This window comes from Euprymna scolopes, chromosome 10 (assembly GCF_053919585.1).
Source record: "Euprymna scolopes isolate OS-2025 chromosome 10, ASM5391958v1, whole genome shotgun sequence".
In the NCBI taxonomy this organism is placed as follows: Eukaryota; Metazoa; Mollusca; class Cephalopoda; order Sepiida; family Sepiolidae; genus Euprymna; species Euprymna scolopes.
The window spans coordinates 12,429,048-12,441,494 of NC_136491.1; the positions used below are offsets into that span (position 1 = coordinate 12,429,048).

The 12,447-nt window shown below is 28.1% G+C and overlaps 1 protein-coding gene across 7 annotated transcripts in view; it reads right to left on the bottom strand.

Annotated features, from left to right (window-relative positions):
- Positions 1-6,126: 6,126 nt before the first annotated feature.
- The window catches only part of LOC145285801 (uncharacterized), a 665,485-nt gene continuing 659,164 nt past the window's right edge, over positions 6,127-12,447 (bottom strand). For all 7 annotated transcript variants that reach the window (XM_080134182.1, XM_080134183.1, XM_080134184.1 and 4 more), the window contains one exon: positions 6,127-12,447. This exon is cut by the window's right edge and continues 4,518 nt beyond it. The gene's annotated coding sequence lies outside the window, so the exon portion shown is untranslated.

Consider the following 12,447-nt stretch of genomic DNA (forward strand, 5'->3'; position numbering starts at 1 on the left):
ATATATATATATATATATATATATATATATATATATATATATATACACCCATGCATATTAATGTATAAATATACACTCATATATATATATATATATATATATATATACACACACACACTTATGCATATTAATGTATAAATATACACTCATGCATATAAATGTCAACATATATTCGTGTATTTGCATATATATATATATATATATATAAATATATATACACATAAAGTGTGTGTGTGTTTCTATATACACATTCATTAAACACTATTGACACACATTTAAAACGTTTAATCATACGAAAGATATGAAGTGTGTTAGTTTGGTTACGTGGCTAAGTGTTTTGTTGTGTTTTTTTTTTGTTTAGTTTTTATTTGTTGTTGTTTTTTTTTTCTACTTTCCTTACTGAACCCGATTAGATAAAGGATATTATTTTGAAAACGGAAATGTTTGGATATTTATTGTAAGCAACTGTTATAGCATCGTTAGCATATATATATATATATATATATATATATATATATATATATATATGTATATATATATATGTAGATATATACATATATGTGTGTGCGCGCGCGTGTGTGTGGGTGTGCGTGCGTGTGTGTATGTTTGTGTCCACCATCTTTTGGTTATGCATATTCCTACTCACACACACACGCATACGCACATATATAATATACATGCAGACACACACACACACACACATATATATGTACATATATATATGTGCGTGTATATATATATATATATATATATATATATATATATATATATATACACACACAATTTTTTCAATAAATATTGACACTCTTACCAGACACTAACGTTTAACGTTTGTGCATTCATTAGTGCAGGAAATGGTAATTACTGCTGTTTGAGCTATTGAGCCAAACATGGCGCTGCTGGGTAGTATATTTCTACTCAGCCATAGGCAATAAATTTTGAGTGGATGTGAATTTAGATATTCATAACTAATGTAACTATGCTTTCATAATCAACGGCGGGAAAAGTATTCTACAGACTGTAAGTGTGGTATTGTGCATGATTGCTTCTTTCTCGCTTAATTCACAATTTACTAAATATTTATATGGGTTTGTGTGTGCCTGTGTAAGTATGTATGTGTGTGTGCTTGTGTAAGTTTTTATATGTGTGTGTGCCTGTGTAAGTTTGTATGTGTGTGTGTTTTCTCTGCTATATAAGTGATTTCGGTTTCGGGTTTTTCATAGAAATTAGTGATTGTAAAGTAAGTGTATTCAATGCTTGCGCGCGTATTTCTTTGTTTGTGATTTCAATGGAGGCGTCCTAAATCTGGTGTATATTTATACTTAATGTCAAGATTACCGCAACAAATCTTTTAGTATTCATTTTGTAACTTTAATAGGCGCCATCTTGGATACACTTTAAAAACTATGAGTTTCATTTGTTCTTTTCCATTCGGCGTTTAATTTGTGTCTCCTTCGTCAAAAAAAAATAACATTACATCAACAAGACAAACATGTTAACAAATTGTGCTTGTAATCATTTCGAAAACAATCATGAATATATGTGTGTGCTTAAAATAATTAATATACATGTATCCAAATTAACAGCTCTCTCTATATAATCCATACGTACGTGTATACGTATCGTTTTGTTAGTATGTTAAATTATGTCTTCATCGAAACATTTTACTCCATCTGAATAGTGATATGTTCTGAATCAAATTTCCTTCAACGCATCCAAAATTTTTGATACATGTGAATAAATAGACACTATATATGCCAGTGATAAACTTCAAACATAACACTAAAACAACTTTCTAGTTTTTTGTTTATATCTGTATTCATCCGTATATATATATATATATATATATATATATATATATACTTATATATAATCTGTATATATTTATATATGCAAGCATTTATCCACCACCCAATCATATATATATATATATATATATATATATATATATATATATATATGTGTGTGTGTGTGTGTATGTATATATATATATACTATGCATATATATGTATATGTGTTTTTTAATATCTATATAAATATATACATATATATGCATATATATACATATATATTTATATACATATATATATATGTATATATATATGTGTATATATACACATATATATATATACACATACATATGTGTGTATTTGTGTGTATAAATGGTCCTGCATGCGTGTGTGTCTACATACCCGTTTTTATATGTGTACGTGTCTCTGCATTTGTTTTGTGAACTTTCCTGAAGTTTACACTCCAGAAAACGAGTGATTAGATTGATTCTTTAAGTACACTCGAATCAATGAAAAACCAAAATGTTCAAATGAACACCGTTTATAAATGTAGACGGATTTTAATAAATTCTGTTGAAATGTGTGTTTTACTACCGTTTTATAAGTTTTAATGGATACTTTCTATTATGCTTACTTTCTAATCAGTGTCTGAAGGCATATTCAAATTATTAGTGTTAAAAAATCTTACCACAGTTGTAAAAACTGAGTGTATCCGGTAGAACTCATTGTTAATAAATCGAACATAAGATACAACACTCTTAATAACAAAAAACTGAATCCAAATTGAAATTAAAGCTATGAATAGTGAATTCTCTCCCTTAACTATTTTCTAGCTTTTGGAGGAATTGTATTATACTGTTGGTCTACGTAAAGGTATATACATACATACATACATATATATATATATATATATATATATATATATATATATATATATATATATATATACATATATATTTATATATGCGTACATATATATATATACAGATGTATATATATATATGCGTACATATATATACATGTATATATATATATACATAAATATACATGTATATTTATACATGAACATATATATGTGTGGGTAAGGTTCCGTTTGCAAATTTGCGTAATGGGTAGGTGATTGGGCTATAGTAAAGTTTAGATAATTTAAGTAGATTTAAAGTATATACATATGCTCATACGTGTGCACGTTTTATAATTATGACATGTATCGCTCGACAACTGTCGTGAAATTTAAATATCTGGATAATTTCTGAATTAATTGATTCTTCTTTGATATAGAAATACATTGTCATGTTCGCTTAAATAGAGAATAAACATACAGTATGTATACAAGAAAGTTGATAGTGTAGTTCTTTGTTTCGTATTGTAATATTTTTCTTGCTCCTATCTGTAATATGGACGCCTCAAACCAGACGCAGTGCGTTAGTTTTATGCGATAGTAGCTTTTTACTAATGAAAAACATTTCAATCGATGTGTAAGTTTTAGCATAATTTTATAAATGATAAAATTCCAATTATATATATATACATACATACATGCATATATATATATATATATGTACATAGGTATGCATATATATACATATGTAAATGGATATATAGTCATGTATATATAAATATATGTATGTGTGCGTGTGTGTGTATTTAGGCATACAGAAGTACATGTGTATATATATACATATATATACATGCATATATAAAGAGAAATAGAGAAAGAGAGACAGAGGTAGAAATAAAGTGATTTTATAGAGAGAGAGAGAGAGAGAGCAATAATTTAGTGCATACATGTATATCGTTATTTAGTTTAACTTGGACATATTTACATACATACGTCAGCATATATGTTGTTAAACTATATGTAGAGACATGTATATATACACACAGACAGACACCTATATATATATATATATATATATATATATATATATATATATATATATATGTAGACATGTGTGCGTATATATATAGGTGGACATATAATCGTGTGTGTGTACTATTCTACATGCATATTTACAAATGTAAACATTAACTTCAACGTTGCGCCATCACAGTATGAAGAAATAAATTCTTCTTCCGACAATAACCATCAAGTGTTTACCTGCACAAAATGTCTCGCCACAATTAACCGTAACAACAAAACAATTCTGCAATTTAATAATGCCATATAAGTTCCTCATAAAATGTGTTCTTTATGTTTTCGTGAAGATTTCTTCTCTTCCATCATTTCTTTGATTACCTGCAATTCTGTTCTCATCGTTCCGGTTTTCATCACACATTACTGTCCTTCAAGTCTTTTTTTTTTTTTTGTAGATTTTTTTTCTTTGTTTCTTTCTCCCGTATTGTAATGTTTTACATACTCATACATTTATCCTAACGCACACACATATATGAATACATACTGCACCTATATAAAACAATATATATATATATATATATATATATATATATATATATATATATGGGTGGGGGTGTATATGTGTATATTTTACTAAAAATACCACATATATATATATATATATATATATATATATATATATATATATATATATATATGGAATTTAAAATTGAGGTGAAAGTCCTAGGGGTCAACATTTTTTTTTATAAAAAGAAAAGAATTTCGACATAGGATAAACCTAAATACTTCCTTTCTTATTTTCCTATATATATATATATATATATATATATATATATATATATATATATATATATATATATATATATATATATATATATATATATATATTTATGTTTACAACCATCAACAACTGTATATATGTATATAAATGTTTCATTTACAAATATACTTCCCCAATAAGTATATATAGCTCTAAGAATGTGATCATTATCGAGCAACTTGGTCTATCTGCCTCTATTTTAAATCTCATATCGTCGTATTTTATCCATTTGAATAATTATAAATATATATTTATATATATGTTCATATATATATTATGTATATATATATATGTATATATATATATACATTGCATTATATATATGTATGAATATATATGTATAAATTAAATTAATAGAAATATATGCAAAACCTTTATATCATATCTCTTCACATTAAAATATCTATAATTCAATTGTTATCTTGGTATTCTTACTTTATATTATACACATAGGCATATATATATATATATATATATATATATATGTATATATATATATATATGCCTATATATTAAATTATGTATGTAAATATAATTATGTATGTATACATGTATATATTATTATGTATATATATAAAGATATATATATATATATATTAATTTTAAGTATATGTATTAGATTATGTATGTATATGTATTAATAAATTATATATATATAATTATATATATGTATATATATACATATATATATATATGTATGTGTCGGTGTGTTTGTGTGTGTGTGTGCGCGCGCGGATATTCTTACCTTATTATTATACATTGTTACTTATATACTTATGTTTATATTCTTACTTTATTATCATCGGGTTTTTTTCCGTAATGTTATTATGAACTTTTGTATTATTTCTATCATGTTTATTTATATCAACTTTAATTTTTGCTTATTAATTTCTCATATATTTATATGAATAAAACATCACAACTTCGCACGTGAGCTGCGTGACAAAACTAAACCGATAATTTGTTAAAATAGTGATCACACAACGCTGAAATTAACTAGTGTTAGTAATCAATTATTTTGGCGAGGTTTGTAACGAGTAAAAACCTTAGTTTGGATGGATGTATAACGCGTTCTAAAATAGTTTAGATGCAAAATGTTTTGGTTTTTTTTTTTCAAGTTGCCGACACACATCTTCTTTTCTTTACTTTTGCTTATGCGAAAATTTATTTAATAGCCTGCAATTGTTTAATGTAAAATACTTATTTTCAGTCTGCAGCTCAAATATTTAGCAACACGATTGGAGTGTTAAATATTTTGCTTTTGATGTAAGCTGATGGCAACCGATCCTTTTTAAAAATTTTTTTTTTTATTATTAGTATATATTACGGGCAATATATTATTTCATAGAGAACTAACTCTGCACTAATATACACGAAATCGTCATGAATTTAAATAGACTTAAGCGTATTTTTATGTCCGGGCTAGCCTAGACGCCCTGCACTACTACCAAATAATATCATTAGCTTTAAGAATTATATTAATAGTTGGGATGATTTCTATCAGGCTTATTGATGTTAACTTTTATTCATGTTTATTAATTACAACTTAATCTATATGAATAAAACATCACATGTTCGCATGTGTATTTGCGTGAGAATCCTAAACCGATAATTTCTTGAAATGCTGATAACACAACACTGAAATTAATAATAAACAATATTCAAAAGAGCGTTGCCAACCCGATAGGTCCTGAACAGTCATCTAAGCTTCAGCCTTTGCCCCATCGACGCAATGTAGCATCCCTCTGCCTGTTCTACAAGTATTTTAACGGTGAATGATCCGATGAACTGCAAGCTCCTGTACCCCCCCCGACGTACATACCCCCGACAAATCCGACAAGGAGCTAAATCGCATCCCCCTGCACAGTGGAAATCTCTAGATGCAAGAGACTCCAGTAGTTTCTTCCCCAGAACCGCTAGACTTTGGAATTCCCTTCCGGGATCCTGCTTCCCAAACTGTACTGACATGGAGGAGTTTAAGCGTAACGTGAACCGACATCTTGCTACCCAACTTTACACATAGTACCCTTGTAGCTTATGTCCCTGATAGTAGCCTCCCACATCAAAGTGGCAATGTTCCTTGTTTGGGGTGAAAATGTAATAATTTTTTTAATTGTCAATATACTAATAGAAGTCCTCACTCAGTATCACTGAAGATTTTATATAGGCTTAAATCCACGAGATCTACATTACATAATTCCACGAAGTTTCAGAGATTAAATCTTTACTAGACAGGAAGTTCTTGTCTATATTCGTCGAATTCCTCTGAAAACTTAGAGTTTTCTCTCTATTTCGCTTAATATACCTCATAATATTGAATCATTAAAATCGAGTTTGACGTTTAAAAAGATGTAAAAATGAACAGTAAAACCGAGACGAAACTAGCTGAAAACTTTAGTACTCAAATCGATCTTAAACATTAATTTTTATTAGTTTATCGGATGATACACACATATTATATATTTTCAATTCAAGATGGTAGTCTCTTTTTCAATTTCATTTCTTCTAAACTGAAATAAAGAGAATTAGTTCAGTGCTTTTAAACATCCGGTTTTCAAGTATTCATTTATGTATTAGGTTTGTGCAAAAATAATGTCGTATATATATATATATATATATATATATATATATATATATATATATATATATATATATATATATAGTTGAACGCCAAAACCGACATTATTTTTGTTACAACCCAATATAGATGTTTTTGTTATCGCTAGTTAGCATAAGATTATAAGAACGATGTCTTTCAGGATAAATCTCTGGCAATTGGCAATGTTTACATATAATTTACATTAAGATTTCAATAATATTTTACAAGCGTCCGATTATAACCGAATAGATTGAAGCACCAACTCTCAGCTAGGTGATGATGTTTAAATTCTAGCTTAAGACACCGGATGTGTATCGGCATGACTATAAAATATATATGTATCTATATATTAATATGATAGCATGTGCGTCATTTTGTGTACCACGTTTACATCATTTCCTAACTTGTGACTGCCGTTTAATGTTATGACCTTCCATTTCTTCTAATCAATTATTTTACGAATAACTTTTCATAAGTTTTGGTTTCGGTTTTGATTATAGCTAATTGCACTAAAGTCATATTTTTTTTAAAATAAAAAATATAACCGGAAATACGTCAAAAGTTTTGGGTTCGGTTTCGATTATAACTGAATGAACTCCAGTTTTGGTTTAGGTTTCGATTCAAGGTGATGCATCCATGTCATATATATATATATATATATATATATATATATATATATATATATATATATATATATGTGTGTGTGTGTGTGTGTGTGTGTGTGTGTGATGAAAATAATGGAAATAGTATTCCGACAAAATAGAGAAAATAAAAAAGGAACAAACCGTATTATGTGTTCACCAACGTTTCGTCTTTATTTCACCCAGAGGAAGTCTCAAAATAAAGACGAAACGTTCGTGAACACATAATACGGTTTGTTCCTTTTTTATTTTCTCTCTATATATATGTGTGTATATAGTTTTGTGCATGTGTATATATACCGATTTGTGTATATGTATATATATATATATAAATGTGTGTATATTTGTGTATATATAGGGAGATTTAAAAAAATTATAGATGCATATATGTATATACATATACACACATGGTATGTATATGTATGCGTGTATTAATATATATGTATATATATATATATATATATATGTATATACAATTATTTTTATTTTTGAAATCACAACTTTATAATACATAAAAATCGATAGAAAATTTACGCTATAATAATATGTATAAAATCGGCATGAATTAAAATATCATATTTAAGCGTATTTTACTGCAAGGCGTCCCTGCTAAATTGGATAAATACCTTTGGAATTTTAACAAAAGAGCTACAATAATATCAGGAACTCACCAATTACGTGGAGCATCTACCGAATGCCAACATACATATATTACCTATGAAACGATTCACTGTTGAATATCAAAAGGTCCTGCTAGTATATACTAATCTGTTATCATTTGTATTTATATATTAGTTTTCGCACACATCATTATCCGAAGGTTAACTTGAATATCATAAACATTACTTTATCCCTGTTTCTTGACTAACATAAGGAGCCATAACTAAACTTAAACAATATTATAAATGTTGTTTGCATATTTTAATTGTTTCTTAACTTTCACAATTACAATAATTCGATTTTGTAAACGTCTATGAACGTTTTATTTTCCTATTTTTTTCGATATGGACCGTTTTTTTTTTTTTTTTTTTTTTTTGTAGTTGTCGTATATTCTAAGAGACCACCTAACATTTCTTAGCATTACTTACAACTTTTGGACGGATATTCCGGCTTATAATATAATATTAATAATATAATACTAATGGGAAATTCCATAGAAGGCTCATTCATATGTAATATGTTGATGTTGGCATTCTATAGATGTTCAGTGTAAATGAAGACGCTCTGATATTATTGTAGCTTTTTTGTTAAAACTGCAAAAGTATTTATCTAAGCTAACACGAACGCCTGGTAAAGCCCGGTCTTAAATTACGCTTAAATATGATATTTAAATTCTTGTAGAGTTCTTCTATATTATTATAGAGTTAATGTTCTATCGAGTTTTATGTTATAAAGTTGGGATTTCAAAAATTAAAAAAAGCATATCAGCCTTACTTGGGTGCATTAGCTTGAATCGAAACTGAAATATATATATATATATATATATATATATATATATATATATATATATATATATATATATATATATATATATATATAACTTGAGTTCCTTCAGCCATACTGGAAACCGAAATCCAAACTTATGAAGAATTCTTGATAAAATTATTTATGAAAATATAATTTATATTCAGCTATAGTCGAAACCGAACCCAAAACTTATGAAAAAATCTTGGTAAAATTATTTATGACAAGAAATAGAATAACATAAAAATTAAACGGCCCGGATGTAAGCGTGACATACAGAAGAACACACACGCTATCTTACTAATATATAAAACCATTTAAAAAGGTTGCATCTGTTGGGATAAAAGAATATTAAAAGGATGTAAGAAAATCGTTCGTTTTCAACATCATAATATTCATGTTTACATTATTTATATTGTTACTAGAATGTCGCAGCAGGTTGCCCGGTAATAAAATGCACTTTATGTGATACTTTGATTTGTGCAGATTTCGTATTTATTAATAAAAAACATAATTTTCAATTGGTTATTATGTTGTAGCCAACATATGGCAATAATTTCAAAAGCAAAATAAAAATGTGAATCGGTGCTACCAGGTACAGTTTAAACTAAACTATCTAGTTCCTTAACCTTAGTTGTTACAGTTTAAACTATCATCAGATAAGAAACAGTAACAAATGAACCGACTTAAACGGATACGTGTATATTTCCGCAGGCATAGAAGGGCACTTTAAGTCGACTTGCGCCCGCCAAATTCAAGTTTAACAATTTTAACCACTTAATAGATATTTTTACCGGATAAATATCATTGGATTTGTTACACATGTCCAAATCCTCTATACACAGATTTTCGAGTCCGTTAACCAAAAATAGAGAGAGAAGTTTTGTAGAAATCTTTTTTCTCAGACAGGCAGACAAAATCACTTTTATATATAATGTTTCGGATAACTAGGGTAACACTGATGAGATACTTGCTTTTGATACTCTGCCGATATTTTCTGAGAAGAAACAATTTAATACGACATAAAATTTAAAGTATATTTAATTCAGTAACCATGTTTTCAGACTGAAGTTAAACAACGTTGAACCTGGACAGTACTAAATGGTGACCATTTGAGACTTTCAGGTGTTGTATGTGCTCTCTGCTTATCTCTCCACTTATCTCTCGGCATCGTCGTCCTGGACTTCTCCTTGCACATGGACTACAACAGTGCTGATTCAGGATAGGCGTGGTTGGGATTGCGCAAGCCTCGCCTCACAATTCCACGCGCAGATACCCCTATAGGTGTATCCTTTGTGTTTCGAGATTGATCGGAGGCATCAATGATTTCATGGACTTAGACACGGCCTTAAGACGGTGACATCATCGAATTTGATCGGATGCACCATGTTGTCTGTTTGTCTACCTTTCACGAATAGAATCTGACTGCAATTTCTGGAGATAGAACCGGCTGAAGATCATGCAGCGTTGCACAACACCATGGTAACGCGATAGAGAAGATTCAAACATATTCGCCAACCGCAATCTGGATTCACTTTCTACTTTTTTCAGACTATGATACGACGAAGTCGTCGGTTGATATAGATAATAAATAGCTATTAATGAGTTAATAATTTCGTAAATATTATTTATTATGCTTAACTATTAAATATCTCGTGCAATCTTCCATCGGAACGCTTTTTTTATGACAAGCATCAAGAAGATGATCAATTCAATGCTGCAAAGTAACAATAGTATATCTGCCATCATGACTTGTCCCTTTGCTTTCTTTCCCTTTTTATATTACTAAAACACATATTATTTATTGTCCGATTACAAATATTTCTAATAAAAAAATTAAAAACAGACATTATTCAAGTGTTTGTAGCGAAGATGCGATTTATTTATTAGTAATCTCTCTCCTTCATCCTCCTCTTTTTTCTCTCTCTCGCTCTCTCTCTCTCTCTCTCTCTATATATATATATATATATATATATATAAAGTCAGAATATACTCAACGAATTCATTTGCTCTATGTGCTTGAAAATTGATATATAGCGTATTCAGATATGTGAAAACTTCTCATTCGATTGTCCTGCTGAAAAGGGCTACTGAGGCGTCAAAATTGAAAAAAATAATATTTGAGGGCAATCGTATTTTTATCCGTTTGTCATCTGTTTCACGAGGTTTGAAAACACGTTTTAAACGTCGCCAACTGATCAAACAATTATCCTACTTTGCTTACTGTCTTTAGGTTTTGGTTTCGATTTCAGTTCGAGTACTTTTTTTTTACTTATAAGAAGTGAACTGCTTAGAAAAATATGATACTTCCATGCACATGTCTCAGTGTGTGTATGAATTAAAATATAGTATTAATGAGTATTTTACGATCAGAAACACCAGGCTGCTTGCAAGCATATATATATATATATATATATATATATATATATATATATATATATATATATATGTATATATACACACATATATATATACATATATATACATATATATACACATATATATACATATATATACATACATATACATATATATATGTATATATATACATATTTGTCTTTATATAAGCAGTAGTTTGTTGCTACACAGTAATGCTCACGACTGTGTAGCAACAAACTACTGCTTATGTAAAGACAAATATAACCTGCTCTACTTCTGTATTAAGCACTCTTGTATGAACATCGTAATATTTCACTGTTTACCCTACCTTTGGAAAATAGCAACGTCAAATTATATATATATATATATATATATATATATATATATATATATATATATATGTATATATACACACATATATATATACATATATATACATATATATACACATATATATACATATATATACATACATATACATATATATATGTATATATATACATATTTGTCTTTATATAAGCAGTAGTTTGTTGCTACACAGTAATGCTCACGACTGTGTAGCAACAAACTACTGCTTATGTAAAGACAAATATAACCTGCTCTACTTCTGTATTAAGCACTCTTGTATGAACATCGTAATATTTCACTGTTTACCCTACCTTTGGAAAATAGCAACGTCAAATTATATATATATATATATATATATATATATATATATATATATATATATATATATGTGTGTGTGTATATATACATATATATATATATATGCATGTGTGTGTGTGTGTAAGATTACCTTGTCTGTGTGCTATGTGTGTGCGGAACGGTCCCTACTAAAATACTTTGTTAATGTTTATTCTACAGATTTAAAACATGAAATAAACATAAAGGTAGAT